A 23571-nucleotide genomic window follows, 5' to 3' on the forward strand; every position below is an offset into this window, starting at 1 on the left:
GGTTAGGGTTAGGGGACAGGGACTGTTTAGGATACAGGTTAGCGTACGACAACGGTTTAGGGTAGGTTACATGTTAGGGTACGGTTTAGTGTTAGCATACTTGTTGGGATTACGGCACGGTTTAGGATAAGGCTTCGGGTAAGGGTTACGGTTAGGGTTATTGTTAGGTTTAGGGTTAGGTTTAGGGGATGGGGACGGTTTAGGGTACAGGTTATGGTACGACAACGGTTTAGGGTGAGCGTACGTGTTAGGGAACGGGTTAGTGTTAGCGTACGGGTTAGGATTATGGGACCGGTTAGGGTAAGGCTTCGGGTAATGGTTAGGGTTAGGGTTAGGGTTAGTGTACGGGGACGGTTTAGGGTACAGGTTGGGTTACAAAAACTGTTTAGGGTGAGCGTACATGTTAGGGTACGGATTATTGTTAGCGTATGGATTAGGATTAGGGGACGGGTTATGGTAAGGCTCCGGGTAAGGGTTAGGTTTAGGATTCGGGGACGGGGACGGGGACGGGGACGGTTAGGGAACGACAACGGTTTAGGGTGAAGGTTCGTTTTAGGGTACGGGTTAGTGTTAGCTTACGGGTTAGGATTAGGGGACGGTATAGGGTCAGGCTTCGGTTAAGGGTTAGGGTTAGGGTTAGGGGACGGGGACGAGAACGGTGTAGGGTACAGGTTAGGGTACGACAAAGCTTTAGGGTGAGCGTACGTGTTAGTGTACTGTTTAGTGTTAGAGTATGGATTAGGATTAGGGGAAGGTTTAGGGTAAGGCTTCGGATAAGTTTTAGTGTTAGGGTTAGGGATAGGGTTAGGGTTAAGGGTCGGGGACGGTATAGGGTACAGGGTAGGGTATGACAACGGTTTAGGGTGAGCATACGTGTTAGGGTACGGCTTAGTTTTAGCGTACAGGTTAGGATTAGGGGACGGGTTAGGGTAAGGCTTCGGGTAAGGTTTAGGGTTAGGGTTAGGGTTAGGGGACGGGGACGGTTTAGGGTACAGGTTAGAGTACGACAACGGTTTAGGGTGAGCTACCTGTTAGGGTACGGGTTAGGGTTAGCGTACGGGTTAGGATTAGGGGACGGGTTAGGGTAAGGCTTCGGGTAAGGGTTAGGGTTAGGGTTAGGGTTAGGGAACGGGGACGGTTTGGGGTACAACTTAGGGTATGACAACAGTTTAGGGTGAGCGTACATGTTAGGGTACGGGTTAGTGTTAGCGTACAGGTTAGGATGAGGGGACGGGTTAGGGTAAGGCTTCGGGTAAGGGTTAGGGTTAGGGTTAGGGGACAGGGACAGGTACGGATTAGGGTACAGTTTAGGGTACAACAACGGTTGAGGGTGAGCGTACGTGTTAGGGTAAGTGTTAGTGTTAGCGTACGGGTTAGGATTAGGGGGCGTGTTAGGGTAAGGCTTCGGGTAAGGGTTAGGGTTAGGGTAAGGTGACGCGGCGGTTTAGGGTACAGGTTAGGGTACGACAACGGTTTAGTTTGAGCGTACGTGTTAGGGTACGGGTTAGGGTTAGCGTACGGGTTACGATTAGGGGACGGGTTACGGGAAGGCTTCGGGTAAGTGTTAGGGTTAGGGTTAGGGCTAGAGTTAGGGGACGGGGACGGTTTAGGGTACAGGTTAGGGTACGACAATGGTTTAGGGTGAGCATACGTGTTAGGGTACGTGTTAGTGTTAGCGCACGTGTTAGGATTATGGGACGGGTTAGGGTAAGTCTTTCGGTAACGCTTAGGGTTAGGGTTAGGGGATGGGGACGGGGACGGTTTAGGGTATAGGTTAGGGTACGACAACGGTTTAGGGTGAGCATACGTGTTAGGATACGGGTTAGTGTTTGCGTACGGTTAAGGATTAGGGGACGGGTTAGTGTAAGGCTTCGGGTAAGTGTTAGGGTTAGGGTTAGGGGACGGGGATGGGGAAGTTTTAGGGTACAGGTTAGGGTACGACAACAGTTTAGGGTGAGCGTACGTGTTAGGGCATGGGTTACTGTTAGAGTACGGGTTAGGATTAGGGGACGGGTTAGGGTAAGGCTTCGGGTAAGTGTTAGGGTTAGGGTTAGGGTTAGGGTTAGGGGATGGGGACGGTTTAGTGTACAGGTTAGGGTACGACAACGCTTTAGGGTGAGCGTACGTGTTAGGGTACGGGTTAGTGTTAGCGTACGGGTTAGGATTAGGGACGGTTTAGCTTAAGGCTTCGGGTAAGTATTAGGGTTAGGGTTAGGGGACGGGGACGGGGACGGTTTAGGGTATAGGTTAGGGTACGACAACGGTTTAGGGTGAGCATACGTGTTAGGATACGGGTTAGTGTTAGCGTACGGTTAAGGATTAGGGGACGGGTTAGTGTAAGGCTTCAGGTAAGTGTTAGGGTTAGGGTTAGGGGACGGGGATGGGGAAGTTTTAGGGTACAGGTTAGGGTACGACAACTGTTTAGGGTGAGCGTACGTGTTAGGGTACGTGTTAGTGTTAGCGTACCGGTTAGGATTAGGGGACGGTTTAGGGTAAGGCTTCGGGTAAGTGTTAGGGTTAGGGTTAGGGTTACGGTTAGGGTTAGGGTACGGGGAAGATTTAGGGTACAGGTTTGTGTACGACAACTGTTTATGGTGAGCGTATGTGTTAGTGTACAGTTTAGTGTTAGCGTATGGCTTAGGATTAGGGGACGGGTTAGGGTAAGGCTTCGGGTAAGGGTTAGGGTTAGGGTTAGGGTTAGGGTTAGGGTATGGGGACGGTTTAGGGTACAGGTTAGGATACGACAACTGTTTAGGTTGAGCGTACGTGTTAGGTTAAGGGTTAGTGTTAGCGTACGGGTTAGGATTAGGAGACGGGTTAGGGTAAGGCTTCGGGTAAGGGTTAGGGTTAGGGGACGGGGACGGTTAAGGGTACAGCTTAGGGTATGACAACGTTTTAGGGTGAGTGTACGTGTTAGGGTACGGGTTAGTTTTAGCGTACGGGTTACGATTATTGGACGGGTTAGGGTAAGGCTTCGGGTAAGGGTTAGGTTTAGGGTTAGGGTTAGTGTTAGGGGACGGGGACGGTTTAGGGTATAGGTTAGGGTACGACAACTGTTTAGGTTGAGCGTATGTGTTAGGGTACGGGTTAGAGTTAGCGTATGGGTTATGATTAGGGGACGGGTTAGGGTAAGGCTTTGGGTAAGTGTTAGGGTTAGGGTTAGGGGACGGGGACGGTTTAGGGTACAGTTTAGGGTATAACCACGGTTTAGGGTGAGCGTACGTGTTAGGGTACGGGTTATTGTTAGCGTACGGGTTAGGATTAGGGGACGGGTTAGGGTAAGGCTTCGTGTAAGGGTTAGGTTTAGGGTTATGGTTAGGGTTAGGGGACGCTTACGGTTTAGTGTTTAGGTTAGGGTACGACCACGGTTTAGGGTGAGCGTACGTGTTAGGGTACGGATTAGTGTTAGTATACGGGTTAGGAATAGGGGACGGGTTAGGGTAAGGCTCCGGGTAAGGGTTAGGGTTAGGGTTAGGGTGAGGGGACGGTGACGGTTTAGGGTACAGGTTAGTGTTCGCCAATGATTTAGGGTGAGCGTACGTGTTAGGGTACGGCTTAGTGTTAGCGTACGGGTTAGGATTAGGGGACGGGTTAGGTTAAGGCTTCGGGTAAGTGTTAGGGTTAGGGTTAGGGTTAGGGGACGGGGACGTAGACGGGGACGGTTTAGGGTATACGTTAGGGTCCGACAATCGTTTAGGGTGAGCATACGTGTTAGGGTACGGGCTAGTGTTAGCGTACCGGTTAGGATTATGGGACGGTTTAGGGTAAGGCTTCGAGTAAGTGTTAGGGTTAGGGTTAGGGTTACGGTTAGGGTTAGGGTACGGGGAAGGTTTAGGGTACAGGTTTGTGTACGACAACGGTTTAGGGTGAGCGTATGTGTTAGGGCAAGTTTTAGTGTTAGCGTACGGTTTAGGATTAGGGGACGGGTTAAGGTAAGGCTTCGGGTAAGGGTTAGGGTTAGGGTTAGGGTTACGTTTAGGGGATGGGGACGGTTTACGGTACAGGTTAGGGTACGATAATCGTTTAGGGTAAGAGTTTGTGTTAGGGCACGGGTTAGTGTTAGCGTACGGGTTAGGATTAGGGGATGGGTTAGGGTAAGGCTTCCGGTAAGGGTTAGGGTTAGGGTTAGGGTTAGGGGACAGGGACGGTTTAGGGTACAGGTTAGGGTACAACAACGATTTATTGTGAGCGTATGTGTTATGGCACGGGTTAGTCTTACCGAACGGGTTAAGATTAGTGGACGGGTTAGGGTAAGGCTTCAGGTAAGGGTTAGGTTTAGGGTTAGGGTTAGGGTTAGAGTTAGGGAACGGGGACTGTTTAGGGTACAGGTTAGGGTACGACAACGGTTTAGGGTGAGCGTACGTGTTAGGGCACGGGTTAGTGTTAATGTACGGGTTAGGATTAGGGGATGGTTTAGGGTAAGGCTTTGGGTAAGTGTTAGGGTAAGGTTTAGGGTTAGGGTTAGTGTTAGGGTTAGGGTACGGGGACGGTTTAGGGTACAGTTTAGGGTACAACAACGGTTTAGGGTGAGTGTACGTGTTAGGGTACGGGTTAGTGTTAACATACGGGTTAGGATTAGGGGACCGGTTAGGGTAAGGCTTCGGGTAAGGGTTAGGGGTAGGGTTAGGGTTAGGGGAAGCGGACGGTTTAGGGTACAGGTTAGGGTACGACAACGGTTTAGGGTGAGTGTACGTGTTACGGTACGGGTTAGTGTTAGCGTACGCGTTCGGAATAGGGGACGGGTTAAAGTAATGCTTCGGGTAAGCCTTAGGGTTAAGTGTAATGTAACAGTTCGGGTTAGGGGACGGGGACGGTTTAGGGTACAGGTTAGGGTATGACAATGGTTTAGGTTGAGCGTACATGTAAGGGTACGGTTTATTGTTAGCGTACGGGTTAGGATTAAGGGACGGGTTAGGTTAAGGCTTCGGGTAAGGGTTAGGGTTAGGGGACGGGGACAGGGATGGGGATGCGGACGTTTTAGGGTACAGGTTAGGGTACAACAACGGTTTAGGGTTAGCGTATGTGTTAGGGTACGGCTTAGTGTTCGCGTACGAGTTAGGATTAGGGGACGGGTTAGGGTAAGGCTTCGGGTAAGGGTTAGGGTTAGAGTTAGGTTTAGGGTTAGGGTTAGGGGACGGGGATGGTTTAGGGTACAGATTAGGGTATGAAAACGGTTTAGGGTGAGCGTACGTTTTAGGGGACGGGTTAGTGTTAGCGTACGGGTTAGAATTAGGGGATGGTTTAGCGTAAGGCTTCGGGTAATGGTTAGGGATAGGGTTAGGGTTAGGGTTAGTGTTAGGGGATGGGGACGGTTTAGGGTACAGGTTAGGATACGACAACGGTTTAGGGTGAGCGTACGTGTTAGGGCACGTGTTCGTGTTAGCGTACGGTTTAGGATTAGGGGACGGGTTAGTGTAAGGCTTCGGGTAAGAGTTAGGTTTAGGGTTAGGGTTAGGGTTAGGGGACGGGGACGGTTTAGGGTACAGGTTAGGTTACGGCAATGGTTTAGGGTGAGCGTACGTGTTATGGTTTGGGTTACTGTTAGCGTACGGGTTAGGATTAGGGGACGGGTTAGGGTAAGGCTTCAGGTAAGGGTTAGGGTTAGGGTTAGGGTTAGGGTACAGTTTAGGGTACAGGTTATGGTACGACAACGGTTTAGGGTTAGCGTACCTGTTAGGCTACATGTTAGTGTTAGCGTACGGGTTAGGATTATGGGACGGGTTAGGGTAAGGCTTCGGGTAAGGTTTAGGGTTAGGGTTAGGGTTAGGGTTAGGGGACGGGGACGGGGACGGTTTAGGGTACAGGTTAGGGTACAACAACGGTTTAAGGTGAGCGTACGTGTTAGGGTACGGGTTAGTGTTAGCGTACGGGTTAGGATTAGGGGACGGGTAGGGTAAGGCTTCAGGTAAGTGTTCGGGTTAGGGTTAGTGTTAGTGTTAGGGTTAGGGGACGGGGACGGCTTAGGGTACAAGTTAGGGTACAACAACATTTTAGGGTGAGCGTACGTGTTAGCGTGCATGTTAGTGTTAGCGTACGGGTTAGGATTAGGGGACGGTTTAGGGTAAGGCTTCGAGTAAGGGTTAGGGTTAGGGTTAGAGTTTGGGGACGGGGATGGTTTAGGGTACATGTTAGGGTACGAAAGCCGTTTAGGGTGAGCGTACGTGTTAGGGTACGGGTTAGTGTTAGCTTACGGTTTAGGATTAGGGGACTGGTTAGGGTAAGGCTTCGGGTAAGGGTTACGGTTAGGGGTAGGGTTAGGGTTAGTGTTAGGGTTAGGGTTAGGGGACGGGGACTGTTTAGGGTACAGGTTAGGGTACGACAACGGTTTAGGGAGAGCGTACATGTTAGGGTACGGTTTAGTGTTAGCGTACTGGTTAGGATTACGGGACGGTTTAGGATAAGGCTTCGGGTAAGGGTTACGGTTAAGGTTATTGTTAGGTTTAGGGTTAGGGTTAAGGGATGGGGATGGTTTAGGGTACAGGTTATGGTACGACAATGGTTTAGGGTGAGCGTACGTGTTAGGGAACGGGTTAGTGTTAGCGTACGGGTTAGGATTATGGGACCGGTTAGGGTAACGCTTCGGGTAAGTGTTAGGGTTAGGGTTAGGGGACGGGGATGGGGACTGGGACTGTTTACGGTACAGGTTAGGGTACGACAACGGTTTAGGCTGAGCGTACGTGTTAGGGTACGGGTTAGTGTTAGCGTATGGGTTAGATTTAGGGGACAGTTTGGCGTAAGGCTTCGGGTAAGGGTTAGGGTTAGGGTTAGGGTTAGGGTACGGGGACGGTTTAGGGTACAGGTTAGGGTACAAAAACGGTTTAGGGTGAGCGTATGTGTTAGGGCACGGGTTAGTCTTACCGTACGGGTTAGGATTAGTGGACGGGTTAGGGTAAGGCTTCGGGTAAGGGTTAGGATTAGGGTTAGGGTTAGGGTTAGGGGACGGGGACGGGGACGGTTTAGGGTACAGGTTAGGGTACGACAACGGTTTAGGGTGAGTGTACGTGTTAGGGCACGGGTTAGTGTTAATGTACGGGTTAGGATTAGCGGACGGTTTAGGGTAAGGCTTCGGGTAAGTGTTAGGGTAAGCTTTAGGGTTAGTGTTAGTGTTAGGGTACGGGGACGGTTTAGGGTACAGGTTAGGGTACAACAACGGTTTAGGGTGAGTGTACGTGTTAGGGTACGGGTTAGTGTTAGCGTACGGGTTAGGATTAGGGGACGGGTTAGGTAAGGCTTCGGGTAAGGGTTAGGGTTAGGGTTAGGGGACAGGGACGGGGACGAGGACGGTTTAGTGTACAGGTTAGGTTACGACAACGTTTTAGGGTGAGCGTATTTGTTAGCAATGGGTTAGTGTTAGCGTACAGGTTAGGATTAGGGGACGGTTTAGGGTAAGGTTTCGGGTAAAGGTTAGGGTAAGGGTTAGGGGACGGGGACGGTTTAGGGTACAGGTTAGGGTACGACAACGGTTTAGGGTGAGCGTACGTGTTAGGGTACGGGTTAGTGTTAGTGTACGGGTTAGGATTAGGGGACGGGTTACGGTAAGGCTTTGGATAAGGGTTAGGGTTAGGGTTAGGGTTTGGGGACGGGACGGTTTAGGGATCACGTTAGGTTACGACAAAGGTTTAGGGTGAGCGTACATGTTAGGTTATGGGTTAGGGTTAGCGTACGGGTTAGGATTAGGGGACGGGTTAGTGGAAGGCTTCGGGTAAGTGTTAGGGTTAGCGTTAGGGGACGGGGACGATTTAGAGTACAGGTTAGAGTACGACAACGGTTAAGGTGAGCGTACGTGTTAGGGCATGATTTAGTGTTAGCGTACGGGTTAGGATTAGGGGACGGGTTAGGGTAAGGCTTCGGGTAAGGGTTAGGGTTTGGGTTAGGGTTAGGTTTAGGGGACGGGGACGGAGACGGTTTTGGGAAGAGGTTAGGGTTCGTCAACGGTTTAGGGTGAGCGTACGTGTTAGGGCTCGGTTTAGTGTTAGAGTACGGGTTAGGATTAGGGGACGGGTTAGTGTAAGGCTTCGGGTAAGGGTTAGGGTTAGGGTTAGGGGACGGGGAAGGTTTAGGGTACACGTTAGGATGCGACAACGGTTTAGTGTGAGCGTACGTGTTAGGGTACGGGTTAGAGTTAGCGTACGGGTTAGGATTAGGGGACGGGTTAGGGAAAGGCTTCGGGTAAGGGTTAGGGTTAGGTTTAGGGGATGGGGACGGTTTAGGGTACACGTTAGCATTCGACAACTGTTTAGGGTGAGCGTACGTGTTAGGGCACGGGTTAGTGTTAGCGTACGGGTTAGGATTAGTGCACGGGTTAGGGTAAGGCTTCGGGTAAGGGTTAGGTTTAGGGTTAGGGTTAGGGTTAGGGGACGGGGACGGTTTAGGGTACAGGTTAGGGTATGACAACGTTTAAGGGTGAGTGTACGTGTTAGGGTACGGGTTAGTGTTAGCGTACGGGTTAGGATTATTGGACGGGTTAAGGTAAGGCTTCGGGTAAGGGTTAGGTTTAGGGTTAGGGTTAGGGGACGGGGATGGTTTAGTGTACAGGTTATGGTACGACAACGGTTTAGGGTGAGCGTACATGTTAGGGTACAGGTTAGTGTTACCGTACGGGTTAGGATTAGGGGAAGTGTTAGGGTCAGGCTTCGGGTAAGGGTTAGTGTTAGGGTTAGGGTTAGGGTTAGGGGACGGGGACGGTTTAGGGTACAGGTTAGTGTACGACAACGTTTTAGGTTGAGCGTACGTGTTGGGGCACGGTTTAGTGTTAGCGTACGGGTTAGGATTAGGGGATGGGTGAGGGTAAGACTTCGGGTAAGGGTTAGGGTTAGGGATAGGGTTAGGGGACGGGGACGGTTTAGGGTACAGGTTAGGGTACGACAAAATTTTAGGGTGAGCGTACGTGTTAGGGCACGGGTTAGTGTTAGCGTACAGGTTAGGATTAGTGGACGGGTTAGGGTAAGTGTTCGGGTAAGGGTTAGGTTTACGGTTAGGGTTAGGGTTAGGGTTAGGGGATGGGGACGCTTTAGGGTACAGGTTAGGGTACGACAAGGGTTAAGGGTGAGTGTACGTGTTAGGGTACAGGTTAGTGTTAGCGTACGGTTTAGGATTAGGGGACGGGTTAGTGTAAGGCTTCGGGTAAGGGTTAGGGTTAGGGTTCGGGTTAGGGGACGGGGAAGGTTTAGGGTACAGTTTAGGGTACGACAACGATTTAGGGTGAGCATACATGTTAAGGTACGTGTTAGTGTTAGCGTACGGGTTAGGATTAGGGGACGGGTTAGGGTAAGGCTTCGGGTAAGGGTTAGGGTTAGGGTTAGGGTTAGGGGACAGTCCCGGTTTAGGGTACAGGTTAGGGTACGACAACGGTTTAAAGTGAACATACGTGTTAGCGTATGGGTTAGTGTTAGCGTACGGGTTAGGATTAGGGGACGGGATAGGGTAAGGCTTCGGGTAAGGGTTAGGGTTAGGGTTAGGGTTAGGGTTAAGGTTTGGGTTAGGGGATGGGGACGGTTTAGGGTACAGGTTAGGTTACGACAATGGTTTAGGGTGAACGTAAGTTTTAGGGTATGGGTTAGTGTTAGCTTACGGGTTAGGATTAGGGGACGGGTTAGGGTAAGGCTTTGGGTGAGGGTTAGGGTTAGTTATGGGTTAGGGTTAGAGTTAGGGGTCGGGGACGGTTTACGGTACAGGTTAGTGTACGACAACGGTTTCGGGTGAGTGTACGTGTTAGGGTATGTTTTAGTGTTAGAGTACGGGTTAGGATTAGGGGACGGTTTAGGGTAAGGCTGCGGGTAATGGTTAGGGTTAGGGTTAGGGTTAGGGTATGGAGACGGTTTAGGGTACAGGTTAGGATACGACAACTGTTTAGGTTGAGCGTACGTGTTAGGTTAAGGGTTAGTGTTAGCGTACGGGTTAGGATTAGGAGATGGGTTAGGGTAAGGCTTCGGGTAAGGGTTAGGGTTAGGGGACGGGGACGGTTAAGGGTACAGCTTAGGGTATGACAACGTTTTAGGGTGAGTGTACGTGTTAGGGTACGGGTTAGTTTTAGCGTACGGGTTACGATTATTGGACGGGTTAGGGTAAGGCTTCGGGTAAGGGTTAGGTTTAGGGTTAGGGTTAGGGTTAGGGGACGGGGATGGTTTAGGGTACAGGTTAGGGTATGACAACGGTTTAGGAAGAGAGTACGTGTTAGGGTACAGCTTAGTGTTAGCGTACGGTTTAGGATTAGGGGACGGGTTAAGGTAAGGCTTCGGGTAAGGGTTAGGGTTAGGGTTAGGGTTACGTTTAGGGGATGGGGACGGTTTACGGTACAGGTTAGGGTACGATAATCGTTTAGGGTAAGAGTTTGTGTTAGGGCACGGGTTAGTGTTAGCGTACGGGTTAGGATTAGGGGATGGGTTAGGGTAAGGCTTCCGGTAAAGGTTAGGGTTAGGGTTAGGGTTAGGGGACAGGGACGGTTTAGGGTACAGGTTAGGGTACAACAACGATTTAGTGTGAGCGTATGTGTTATGGCACGGGTTAGTCTTACCGAACGGGTTAAGATTAGTGGACGGGTTAGGGTAAGGCTTCAGGTAAGGGTTAGGTTTAGGGTTAGGGTTAGGGTTAGAGTTAGGGAACGGGGACTGTTTAGGGTACAGGTTAGGGTACGACAACGGTTTAGGGTGAGCGTACGTGTTAGGGCACGGGTTAGTGTTAATGTACGGGTTAGGATTAGGGGACGGTTTAGGGTAAGGCTTTGGGTAAGTGTTAGGGTAAGGTTTAGGGTTAGGGTTAGTGTTAGGGTTAGGGTACGGGGACGGTTTAGGGTACAGTTTAGGGTACAACAACGGTTTAGGGTGAGTGTACGTGTTAGGGTACGGGTTAGTGTTAACGTACGGGTTAGGATTAGGGGACCGGTTAGGGTAAGGCTTCGGGTAAGGGTTAGGGGTAGGGTTAGGGTTAGGGGAAGGGGATGGTTTAGGGTACAGGTTAGGGTACGACAACGGTTTAGGGTGAGTGTACGTGTTACGGTACGGGTTAGTGTTAGCGTACGCGTTCGGAATAGGGGACGGGTTAAAGTAATGCTTCGGGTAAGCCTTAGGGTTAAGTGTAATGTAACAGTTCGGGTTAGGGGACGGGGACGGTTTAGGGTACAGGTTAGGGTATGACAATGGTTTAGGTTGAGCGTACATGTAAGGGTACGGTTTATTGTTAGCGTACGGGTTAGGATTAAGGGACGGGTTAGGTTAAGGCTTCGGGTAAGGGTTAGGGTTAGGGGACGGGGACAGGGATGGGGATGCGGACGTTTTAGGGTACAGGTTAGGGTACAACAACGGTTTAGGGTTAGCGTATGTGTTAGGGTACGGCTTAGTGTTCGCGTACGAGTTAGGATTAGGGGACGGGTTAGGGTAAGGCTTCGGGTAAGGGTTAGGGTTAGAGTTAGGTTTAGGGTTAGGGTTAGGGGACGGGGATGGTTTAGGGTACAGATTAGGGTATGAAAACTGTTTAGGGTGAGCGTACGTTTTAGGGGACGGGTTAGTGTTAGCGTACGGGTTAGAATTAGGGGATGGTTTAGCGTAAGGCTTCGGGTAATGGTTAGGGATAGGGTTAGGGTTAGGGTTAGTGTTAGGGGATGGGGACGGTTTAGGGTACAGGTTAGGATACGACAACGGTTTAGGGTGAGCGTACGTGTTAGGGCACGTGTTCGTGTTAGCGTACGGTTTAGGATTAGGGGACGGGTTAGTGTAAGGCTTCGGGTAAGAGTTAGGTTTAGGGTTAGGGTTAGGGTTAGGGGACGGGGACGGTTTAGGGTACAGGTTAGGTTACGGCAATGGTTTAGGGTGAGCGTACGTGTTATGGTTCGGGTTAGTGTTAGCGTACGGGTTAGGATTAGGGGACGGGTTAGGGTAAGGCTTCAGGTAAGGGTTAGGGTTAGGGTTAGGGTTAGTGTTAGGGTTAGGGGACGGGGACAGCTTAGGGTACAAGTTAGGGTACAACAACATTTTAGGGTGAGCGTACGTGTTAGCGTGCGTGTTAGTGTTAGCGTACGGGTTAGGATTAGGGGACGGTTTAGGGTAAGGCTTCGAGTAAGGGTTAGGGTTAGGGTTAGAGTTTGGGGACGGGGATGGTTTAGGGTACATGTTAGGGTACGAAAGCCGTTTAGGGTGAGCGTACGTGTTAAGGTACGGGTTAGTGTTAGCTTACGGTTTAGGATTAGGGGACTGGTTAGGGTAAGGCTTCGGGTAAGGGTTACGGTTAGGGGTAGGGTTAGGGTTAGTGTTAGGGTTAGGGTTAGGGGACGGGGACTGTTTAGGGTACAGGTTAGGGTACGACAACGGTTTAGGGAGAGCGTACATGTTAGGGTACGGTTTAGTGTTAGCGTACTGGTTAGGATTACGGGACGGTTTAGGATAAGGCTTCGGGTAAGGGTTACGGTTAAGGTTATTGTTAGGTTTAGGGTTAGGGTTAAGGGATGGGGATGGTTTAGAGTACAGGTTATGGTACGACAATGGTTTAGGGTGAGCGTACGTGTTAGGGAACGGGTTAGTGTTAGCGTACGGGTTAGGATTATGGGACCGGTTAGGGTAACGCTTCGGGTAAGTGTTAGGGTTAGGGTTAGGGGACGGGGACGGGGACTGGGACTGTTTACGGTACAGGTTAGGGTACGACAACGGTTTAGGCTGAGCGTACGTGTTAGGGTACGGGTTAGTGTTAGCGTATGGGTTAGATTTAGGGGACAGTTTGGCGTAAGGCTTCGGGTAAGGGTTAGGGTTAGGGTTAGGGTTAGGGTACGGGGACGGTTTAGGGTACAGGTTAGGGTACAAAAACGGTTTAGGGTGAGCGTATGTGTTAGGGCACGGGTTAGTCTTACCGTACGGGTTAGGATTAGTGGACGGGTTAGGGTAAGGCTTCGGGTAAGGGTTAGGATTAGGGTTAGGGTTAGGGTTAGGGGACGGGGACGGGGACGGTTTAGGGTACAGGTTAGGGTACGACAACGGTTTAGGGTGAGTGTACGTGTTAGGGCACGGGTTAGTGTTAATGTACGGGTTAGGATTAGCGGACGGTTTAGGGTAAGGCTTCGGGTAAGTGTTAGGGTAAGCTTTAGGGTTAGTGTTAGTGTTAGGGTACGGGGACGGTTTAGGGTACAGGTTAGGGTACAACAACGGTTTAGGGTGAGTGTACGTGTTAGGGTACGGGTTAGTGTTAGCGTACGGGTTAGGATTAGGGGACGGGTTAGGTAAGGCTTCGGGTAAGGGTTAGGGTTAGGGTTAGGGGACAGGGACGGGGACGAGGACGGTTTAGTGTACAGGTTAGGTTACGACAACGATTTAGGGTGAGCGTATTTGTTAGCATATGGGTTAGTGTTAGCGTACAGGTTAGGATTAGGGGACGGTTTAGGGTAAGGTTTCGGGTAAAGGTTAGGGTAAGGGTTAGGGGACGGGGATGGTTTAGGGTACAGGTTAGGGTACGACAACGGTTTAGGGTGAGCGTACGTGTTAGGGTACGGGTTAGTGTTAGTGTACGGGTTAGGATTAGGGGACGGGTTACGGTAAGGCTTTGGATAAGGGTTAGGGTTAGGGTTAGGGTTTGGGGACGGGACGGTTTAGGGATCACGTTAGGTTACGACAAAGGTTTAGGGTGAGCGTACATGTTAGGTTATGGGTTAGGGTTAGCGTACGGGTTAGGATTAGGGGACGGGTTAGTGGAAGGCTTCGGGTAAGTGTTAGGGTTAGCGTTAGGGGACGGGGACGATTTAGAGTACAGGTTAGAGTACGACAACGGTTAAGGTGAGCGTACGTGTTAGGGCATGATTTAGTGTTAGCGTACGGGTTAGGATTAGGGGACGGGTTAGGGTAAGGCTTCGGGTAAGGGTTAGGGTTTGGGTTAGGGTTAGGTTTAGGGGACGGGGACGGAGACGGTTTTGGGAAGAGGTTAGTGTTCGTCAACGGTTTAGGGTGAGCGTACGTGTTAGGGCTCGGTTTAGTGTTAGAGTACGGGTTAGGATTAGGGGACGGGTTAGGGTAAGGCTTCGGGTAAGGGTTAGGGTTAGGGTTAGGGGACGGGGAAGGTTTAGGGTACACGTTAGGATGCGACAACGGTTTAGTGTGAGCGTACGTGTTAGGGTACGGGTTAGAGTTAGCGTACGGGTTAGGATTAGGGGACGGGTTAGGGAAAGGCTTCGGGTAAGGGTTAGGGTTAGGTTTAGGGGATGGGGACGGTTTAGGGTACACGTTAGCATTCGACAACTGTTTAGGGTGAGCGTACGTGTTAGGGCACGGGTTAGTGTTAGCGTACGGGTTAGGATTAGTGCACGGGTTAGGGTAAGGGTTAGGTTTAGGGTTAGGGTTAGGGTTAGGGGACGGGGACGGTTTAGGGTACAGGTTAGGGTATGACAACGTTTAAGGGTGAGTGTACGTGTTAGGGTACGGGTTAGTGTTAGCGTACGGGTTAGGATTATTGGACGGGTTAAGGTAAGGCTTCGGGTAAGGGTTAGGTTTAGGGTTAGGGTTAGGGTTAGGGGACGGGGATGGTTTAGTGTACAGGTTAGGGTACGACAACGGTTTAGGGTGAGCGTACATGTTAGGGTACAGGTTAGTGTTACCGTACGGGTTAGGATTAGGGGAAGTGTTAGGGTCAGGCTTCGGGTAAGGGTTAGTGTTAGGGTTAGGGTTAGGGTTAGGGGACGGGGACGGTTTAGGGTACAGGTTAGTGTACGACAACGTTTTAGGTTGAGCGTACGTGTTGGGGCACGGTTTAGTGTTAGCGTACGGGTTAGGATTAGGGGACGGGTTAGGGTAAGGCTTCGGGTAAGGGTTAGGGTTAGGGTTAGGGTTAGGGGATGGGGACAGTTTAGGGTACAGGTTAAGGGTACGACAACAGTTTAGGGTGAGCATACGTTTTAGGGTGCGGGTTAGTGTTAGCGTACGGGTTAGGATTAGGGGACAGGTTAGGTTAAGGCTTCGGGTAAGGCTTGGGGTTAGGGTTAGGGTTAGGGTTAGGGTTAGGGGACGGGGACGGTTTAGGGTACAGGTTAGGGTACGACAACGTTTTTGGTTGAGCGTACGTGTTAGTGCACGGTTTAGTGTTAGCGTACGGGTTAGGATTAGTGGACGGGTTAGTGTAAGGCTTCGGGTAAGGGTTAGATTTAGGGTTTGGATTAGGGTTAGGGTTAGGGGACGGGGACGGTTTAGGGTACAGGTTAGGGTACGACAACTGTTTAGGGTGAGCGTACGTCTTAGGGTACATGTTAGTGTTAGCGTACGGGTTAGGATTATGGGACGGGTTAGCGTAAGGCTTCGGGTAAGCTTTAGGGTTAGGGTTAGGGTTAGGGTTAGGGTTAGGGGACGGGGCGGTTTAGGGTATAGGTTAGGGTACAACAACGGTTTAAGGTGAGCGTACGTGTTAGGGTATGGGTTAGTGTTAGCATACTGGTTAGTATTAGGGGACGGCTTAGGGTAAGTCTTCGGGTAAGGGTTACATTTAGGGTTAGGGTTAGGGTTAGTGTTAGGGGATGGGGACGATTTAGAGTACAGGTCAGTTTACGACAATGGTTTAGGGTGAGCGTACGTGTTAGGTTAGGGGTTATTGTTAGCGTACGGGTTATTATTAGGAGACGGGTTAGGGTAAGGCTTCGGGTAAGGTTTAGGATTAGAGTTAGGTTTAGGGTTAGGGTTAGGGGACGGGGAGGGTTTAGGGTACAGGTTAGGGTACGACAACAGTTTAGGGTGAGAGTACGTGTTAGGGTATGGTTTAGTGTTAGCATACGGGTTAGGATTAGGGGACGGGTTAGGGTAAGGCTTCGGGTAAGGGTTAGGTTTAGGGTTAGGGTTAGTGTTAGGGTTAGGGTTAGGAGACGGGGATGGTTTAGGGTATAGGTTAGGGTACGACAACGGTTTAGGGTGAGCGTACGTGTTAGGATATGGGTTAGTGTTAGCGTATGGTTTAGGATTATGGGACATGTTAGGGTAAGGCTTCGGGTAAGGGTTAGGGGACGGGGACGGGGACGGGGACGGGGACGGGGTAGGTTTAGGGTATATGTTAGGGTAGGAAAGCGGTTTAGGGTGAGCGTACGTGTTAGGGCACGGGTTAGTGTTAGCGTACGGGTTAGGATTAGGGGACGGGTTAGGGTAAGGTTTCGGGTAAGGGTTAGTGTTAGGGTTAGGGTTAGGGATAGGGGATAGGGACGAGTACGGTTTATGGTACAGGTTAGGGTTCGACAACGGCTTAGGGTGAGCGTACATGTTAGGGTAAGTGTTAGTGTTAGCTTACGGGTTAGGATTAGGGGACGGGCTAGAGTAACGCTACGGGTAAGGGTTAGGGTTAGGGTTAGGGTTAGGGGATTGGGATGGGGACCGTTTAGGGTACAGGTTAGGGTACGACAACAGTTTAGGATTAGCGTACGTGTTAGGGTATGGGTTAGTGTTAGCGTAAGGTTTAGGACTAGGGGACGGGGTAGGGTAAGGTTTCGGGTAAGGGTTAGGGTTAGGTTTAGGGTTAGGTTTAGGGGCCGGGGATGGTTTAGGGTACAGGTTAGGGTGAGCGTACGTGTTAGGATACGGATAAGAGTTAGCGTACGGGTTAGGATTAGGGGATGGGTTAGGGTGAGGCTTTGGGTAAGGGTTAGGGTTAGGGTTAGGGTTAGGGTGAGGGGACGGGGACGGGGACGGTTTCGGGTACATGTTAGCGTACAACAACGGTTTAGGATGAGCGTACGCGTTAAGGCACAGGTTAGTGTTACCGTACGGGTTAGGATTAGTGGACGGGTTAGGGTAAGGCTTCGGGTAAGGGTTAGGGTTAGGGTTAGGGGATGGGGACGGTTTAGGGTACAGGTTAGGGTATGACAAAGTTTTAGGGTGAGCGTACGTGTTAGGGCAAGGTTTAGTGTTAGCGTACGGGTTAGGATTAGGGGACGGGTTAGTGTACGGCTTCGGGTAAGGGTTAGGATTAGGGTTAGGGTTAGGGTTAGGGGAATGGGACGGTTTAGGGTTCAGGTTAGGTTACGACAACGGTTTAGGGTGAGCGTACGTGTTAGGTTATGGGTTAGGGTTAGCGTACGGGTTAGGATTAAGGGACGGGTTAGGGGAAGGCTTCGGGTAAGTGTTAGGGTTAGCGTTAGGGGACGGGGACGGTTTAGGGTATGGGTTATGGTACGACAACGGTTAAGGGTAGGCGTACGTGTTAGGGCACGGTTTAGTGTTAGCGTATGGGTTAGGATTAGGGGACGGGTTAGGGTAAGGCTTCGGGTAATGGTTAGGGTTTGGGTTATGGTTAAGGTTAAGGGACAGGGACGGGTCGGTTTAGGGAACAGGTTAGGGTTCGTCAACGGTTTAGGGAGAGCGTACGTGTTAGGGTACGGGTTAGTGTTAGCGTACGGGTTAGGGTTAGGGGTCGGGTTACGGTAAGGCTTCGGATAAGGTTTAGGGTTAGGGTTAGGGTTTGGGGACGGGGACGGTTTAGGGATCACGTTAGGGTACGACAACGGTTTAGGGTGAGCGTACATGTTAGGTTATGGGTTAGGGTTAGCGTACGGGTTAGGATTAGGGGGCGGGTTAGTGGAAGGCTTCGGGTAAGTGTTAGGGTTAGGTTTACGGGACGGGGACAGGGACGGTTTAGGGTACAGGTTAGGGTACGACAACATTTTAGGGTGAGCGTACGTGTTAGGGTACGCGTTAGTGTTAGCGTACGGGTTAGGATTAGGGGATGGGTGAGGGTAAGACTTCGGGTAAGGGTTAGGGTTAGGGATAGGGTTAGGGGATGGGGACGGTTTCGGTACAGGTTAGGGTACGACAACGTTTTAAGGTGAGCGTACGTGTTAGGGTACGGGTTAGTGTTAGCGTATGGATTAGGTTTAGGGGACGGGTTAGGGTAAGGCTTCGGGTAAGGGTTAGGGTTAGGGGATGGGGACAGTTTAGGGTACAGGTTAGGGTACGACAAAGACTTAGGATGAGCGTACAGAGTAGTGTTAGCGTACGAGTTAGGATTAGGGGACGGTTTAGCGTAAGGCTTCGGGTAAGGGTTAGGGTTAGGTTTAGGGTTAGGGGACGGGGACGGTTTAGGGTACAGGTTAGGGTACGACAAAATTTTAGGGTGAGCGTACGTGTTAGGGCACGGGTTAGTGTTAGCGTACAGGTTAGGATTAGTGGACGGGTTAGGGTAAGTGTTCGGGTAAGGGTTAGGTTTACGGTTAGGGTTAGGGTTAGGGTTAGGGGATGGGGACGCTTTAGGGTACAGGTTAGGGTACGACAAGGGTTAAGGGTGAGTGTACGTGTTAGGGTACAGGTTAGTGTTAGCGTACGGTTTAGGATTAGGGGACGGGTTAGTGTAAGGCTTCGGGTAAGGGTTAGGGTTAGGGTTCGGGTTAGGGGACGGGGAAGGTTTAGGGTACAGTTTAGGGTACGACAACGATTTAGGGTGAGCATACATGTTAAGGTACGTGTTAGTGTTAGCGTACGGGTTAGGATTAGGGGACGGGTTAGGGTAAGGCTTCGGGTAAGGGTTAGGGTTAGGGTTAGGGTTAGGGGACAGTCCCGGTTTAGGGTACAGGTTAGGGTACGACAACGGTTTAAAGTGAACATACGTGTTAGCGTATGGGTTAGTGTTAGCGTACGGGTTAGGATTAGGGGACGGGATAGGGTAAGGCTTCGGGTAAGGGTTAGGGTTAGGGTTAGGGTTAGGGTTAAGGTTTGGGTTAGGGGATGGGGACGGTTTAGGGTACAGGTTAGGTTACGACAATGGTTTAGGGTGAACGTAAGTTTTAGGGTATGGGTTAGTGTTAGCTTACGGGTTAGGATTAGGGGACGGGTTAGGGTAAGGCTTTGGGTGAGGGTTAGGGTTAGTTATGGGTTAGGGTTAGAGTTAGGGGTCGGGGACGGTTTACGGTACAGGTTAGTGTACGACAATGGTTTAGGGTGAGTGTACATGTTAGGGTATGTTTTAGTGTTAGAGTACGGGTTAGGATTAGGGGACGGTTTAGGGTAAGGCTGCGGGTAATGGTTAGGGTTAGGGTTAGGGTTAGGGTATGGAGACGGTTTAGGGTACAGGTTAGGATACGACAACTGTTTAGGTTGAGCGTACGTGTTAGGTTAAGGGTTAGTGTTAGCGTACGGGTTAGGATTAGGAAACGGGTTAGGGTAAGGCTTCGGGTAAGGGTTAGGGTTAGGGGACGGGGACGGTTAAGGGTACAGCTTAGGGTATGACAACGTTTTAGGGTGAGTGTACGTGTTAGGGTACGGGTTAGTTTTAGCGTACGGGTTACGATTATTGGACGGGTTAGGGTAAGGCTTCGGGTAAGGGTTAGGTTTAGGGTTAGGGTTAGGGTTAGGGGACGGGGATGGTTTAGGGTACAGGTTAGGGTATGACAACGGTTTAGGAAGAGAGTACGTGTTAGGGTACAGCTTAGTGTTAGCGTACGGTTTAGGATTAGGGGACGGGTTAAGGTAAGGCTTCGGGTAAGGGTTAGGGTTAGGGTTAGGGTTACGTTTAGGGGATGGGGACGGTTTACGGTACAGGTTAGGGTACGAAAATCGTTTAGGGTAAGAGTTTGTGTTAGGGCACGGGTTAGTGTTAGCGTACGGGTTAGGATTAGGGGATGGGTTAGGGTAAGGCTTCCGGTAAGGGTTAGGGTTAGGGTTAGGGTTAGGGGACAGGGACGGTTTAGGGTACAGGTTAGGGTACAACAACGATTTAGTGTGAGCGTATGTGTTATGGCACGGGTTAGTCTTACCGAACGGGTTAAGATTAGTGGACGGGTTAGGGTAAGGCTTCGGGCAAGGGTTAGGTTTAGGGTTAGGGTTAGGGTTAGAGTTAGGGAACGGGGACTGTTTAGGGTACAGGTTAGGGTACGACAACGGTTTAGGGTGAGCGTACGTGTTAGGGCACGGGTTAGTGTTAATGTACGGGTTAGGATTAGGGGACGGTTTAGGGTAAGGCTTTGGGTAAGTGTTAGGGTAAGGTTTAGGGTTAGTGTTAGGGTTAGGGTACGGGGACGGTTTAGGGTACAGTTTAGGGTACAACAACGGTTTAGGGTGAGTGTACGTGTTAGGGTACGGGTTAGTGTTAACGTACGGGTTAGGATTAGGGGACCGGTTAGGGTAAGGCTTCGGGTAAGGGTTAGGTTTAGGGTTAGGGGAAGGGGACGGGGACGGTTTAGGGTACAGGTTAGAGTGCGAAAATGGTTTAAGGTGAGCGTACGTGTTAGGGTACAGGTTATTGTTAGCGTACGGGGTAGGATTAGGGGATGGGTTAGGGTAAGGCTTCGGGTAAGTGTTAGGTTTAGGGTTAGGGTTAGGGTTAAGGTTAGGTTTAGGGGATGGGGACGGTTTAGTGTACAGGTTAGGTTACGACAATGGTTTAGTGTAAACGTAATTGTTAGGTTACAGGTTAGTGTTAGCGTACGGGTTAGGATTAGGGGACAGTTTAGGGTAAGGCTTCGGGTAATGGGTAGTGTTAGGTATGGGTTAGAGTTAGGGGACGGGGACGGTTTAGGGTACAGGTTAGTGTACGACAACGGTTTAGGGTGAGCGTACGTGTTAGGGTACGGGTTAGTGTTTGCGTACGGGTTAGGATTAGGGGACGGTTTCGGGTAAGGCTTCGGGTAAGGGTTAGGGTGAGGATTAGGGTTAGGGTTAGGGTTAGGGGACGGGGACAGTTCAGAGTACAGGTTAGGGTACGACAACATTTTACGGTGAGTGTACGTGTTAGGGTACGGTTTAGTGTAGGCGTACGGGATAGGATTAGTGGACGGGTTAGGGTAAGGCTTCGGGTAAGAGTTGGGTTTAGGGTTAGGGTTAGGGTTAGGGTTAGGGGACAGGGACGGTTTAGAGTACAGGTTAGGGTATGACAAGGTTTTATGGTGAGCATACGTGTTAGGGTACAGGTTCGTGTTAGCGTACGGGTTAGGTATAGGGGACGGTTTAGGGTAAGGCTTCCGGTAAGTGTTAGGGTTAGGGTTAGGGTTAGGGTTAGGGTTAGGGTTAGGGGACGGGGACGGTTTATGGTACAGGTTAGGGTACGACAACGTTTTAGGGTGAGCATACGTGTTAGGGTACGGTTTAGTGTTAGCGTACGAGTTAGGATTAGGGGATGGGTTAGCGTAAGGCTTCAGGTAAGGGTTAGGTTTAGTGTTAAGTTTAGGGTTAGTGATAGGGGACAGGGACTGTTTAGGGTACAGGTTAGGGTATGACAACCGTTTAGGGTGAGCGTACGTGTTTGTGCACGGTTTAGGGTTAGCGTACGGGTTAGGATTAGGGGACGGGTTAGTGTAAGGCTTCGGGTTAGGTTTAGGGTTTGGGTCAGGGTTAGGGGATGGGGAAAGTTTAGGGTACAGGTTAGGGTACGACAACGGTTTAAGGTGAGCGTACGTGTTAGGGTACGGGTTGGTGTTAGCGTACTGTTTAGGTTTAGGGGACGGTTTAGTGTAAGGCTTCGGGTAAGGGTTAGGGTTAGGGTTAGGGTTAGGGGACGGGGACGGTTTAGGGTACAGGTTAGGGTATGACAACGTTTTAGGGTGAGTGTACGTGTTAGGGTATGGGTTAGTTTTAGCGTACGGGTTAGGATAAGGGACGTGTTAGGGTAAGGCTTCGTGTAAGGGTTAGGGATGGGGTTAGGGTTAGGGTTAGGGGACGGGGACCGTTTAGGTTACAGGTTAGGGTACGACAACGGTTTAGGGTGAGCGTACTTGTTAGGGTACAGGTTACTGTTAGCGTGCGGGTTAGGGTTAGGGGACGTTTTAGGGTAAGGCTTCGGGTAAGCATTAGGGTAAGGGTTAGGGGAAGGGGACGGTTTAGGGTACAGGTTAGTGTACGACAACGGTTTAGGGTGAGCGTACGTGTTAGGGTACAGGTTAGTGTTAGCTTATGGGTTAGGATTAGGGGATGGGTTAGGGGAAGGCTTCGGGGAAGAGTTAGGGTTAAGGTTAGGTGACGGGGATGGTTTAGGTTAAAGGTTAGGGTACGACAACGGTTTATGGTGAGCGTAGGTTTTAGGGCACGGGTTAGTGTTATTGTATGGGTTAGGATTAGGGGACGGGTTAGGGTAAGGCTTCGGGTAAGGGTTAGGGTTAGGGTTAGGGTTAGGGTTAGGGTTAGGGGACGGGGGCGGTTTAGAGTACAGGTTAGGGTACGACAACATTTTAGGGTGAGCGTACGTGTTAGGGTACGGGTTAGTGTTAGCGTACGGGTTAGGTTTAGGGGACGGTTTAGGGTAAGGCTTCAGGTAAGGGATAGGGTTAGGGTTAGGGTTAGGGGCCGGGGACGGTTCAGGGTATAGGTTAGGGTATGACAACATTTTAAAGTGAGTGTACGTGTTAGGGTACGGGTTAGTGTTAGCGTACGGGTTAGGATTAGTGGACGGGTTGGTGTAAGGCTTCGGGTAAGAGTTGGGTCTAGGGTTTGGGTTAGGGTTAAGGGACGGGGACGGTTTAGGGTACAGGTTAGGGTACGACAGGGCTTTAGTGTGAGCATACGTGTTAGGGTACAGGTTAGTGTTAGCGTACGGTTTAGGATTAGTGGACGCGTTAGGGTAAGGCTTCCGATAAGGGTTAGGGTTAGGGTTAGGGTTAGGGTTAGGGGATGGGGACGGTTTACGGTACAGGTTAGGGTAGGACAACGTTTTAGGGTGAGCATACGTGTTAGGGCACGGGTTAGTGTTAGCGTACGGGTTAGGATTAGGGGATGGGTTAGTGTAAGGCTTCGGGTAAGGTTTAGGTTTAGTGTTAGGTTTAGGGTTAGTGTTAGGGGACGGGGGCGGTTTAGGATACAGTTGAGGGTACGACAACTGTTTAGGGTGAGCGTACGTGTTAGGGCACAGTTTAGGGTTAGCGTACAGGTTAGGATTAGGGGACGGGTTAGTGTAAGGCTTCGGGTTAGGGTTAGGGTTTGGGTTAGGGTTAGGGTAAGGGGACGGGGACGGGGACGGTTTAGGGTACAGGTTAGGGTACGACAACGGTTTAGGGTGAGCGTATGTGTTAGGGAAAGGGTTAATGTTAGCGTACGGGTTAGGATTATGGGACAGGTTAGGGAATGGCTTCAGGTAGGGTGAGGGTTAGGGTTAGGGTTAGGGGACGGGGAAAGTGTAGGGTACAGGTTAGGGTACGACAACGGTTTAAGGTGAGCGTACGTGTTAGGGTACGGTTTAGTGTTAGCGTACGGTTTAGGATTAGGGGACGGTTTAGTGTAAGGCTTCGGGTAAGGATTAGGGTTAGGTATGGGTTAGGGTTAGGGTTAGGGGACGGGGACGGTTTAGGGTACAGGTTAGTGTACGACAACGGTTTAAAGTGAGCGTACGTGTTAGGGTACGGGTTAGTGTTAGGGTACGGTTTAGGATTAGGGGACGGGTTAGGGTAAGGCTTCGGGTAAGGGTTAGTGTTAGGTTTAGGGTTAGGGTTAGGGGATGGGGACGGTTTAGGGTACAGGTTAGATTACAACAATGGTTTAGGGTTAACGTACCTGTTAGGGTATGTGTTAGTGTTAGCGTACAGGTTAGGGTTAGGGGATGGGTTAGTGTAAGTCTTCGGGTAAGGGTTAGGGTTAGGTATGGGTTAGGGTTAGGGTTAGGGGACGGGGATGGTTTAGGGTACAGGTTAGTGTATAACAACGGTTTAGGGTGAGC

Source organism: Delphinapterus leucas, unplaced genomic scaffold, assembly GCF_059928025.1.
Source record: "Delphinapterus leucas isolate spDelLeu-1000000601 "Yukka" unplaced genomic scaffold, BTC_Dleu_Yukka2 spDelLeu_asBTCV2_sq72, whole genome shotgun sequence".
Lineage (NCBI taxonomy): Eukaryota > Metazoa > Chordata > Mammalia > Artiodactyla > Monodontidae > Delphinapterus > Delphinapterus leucas.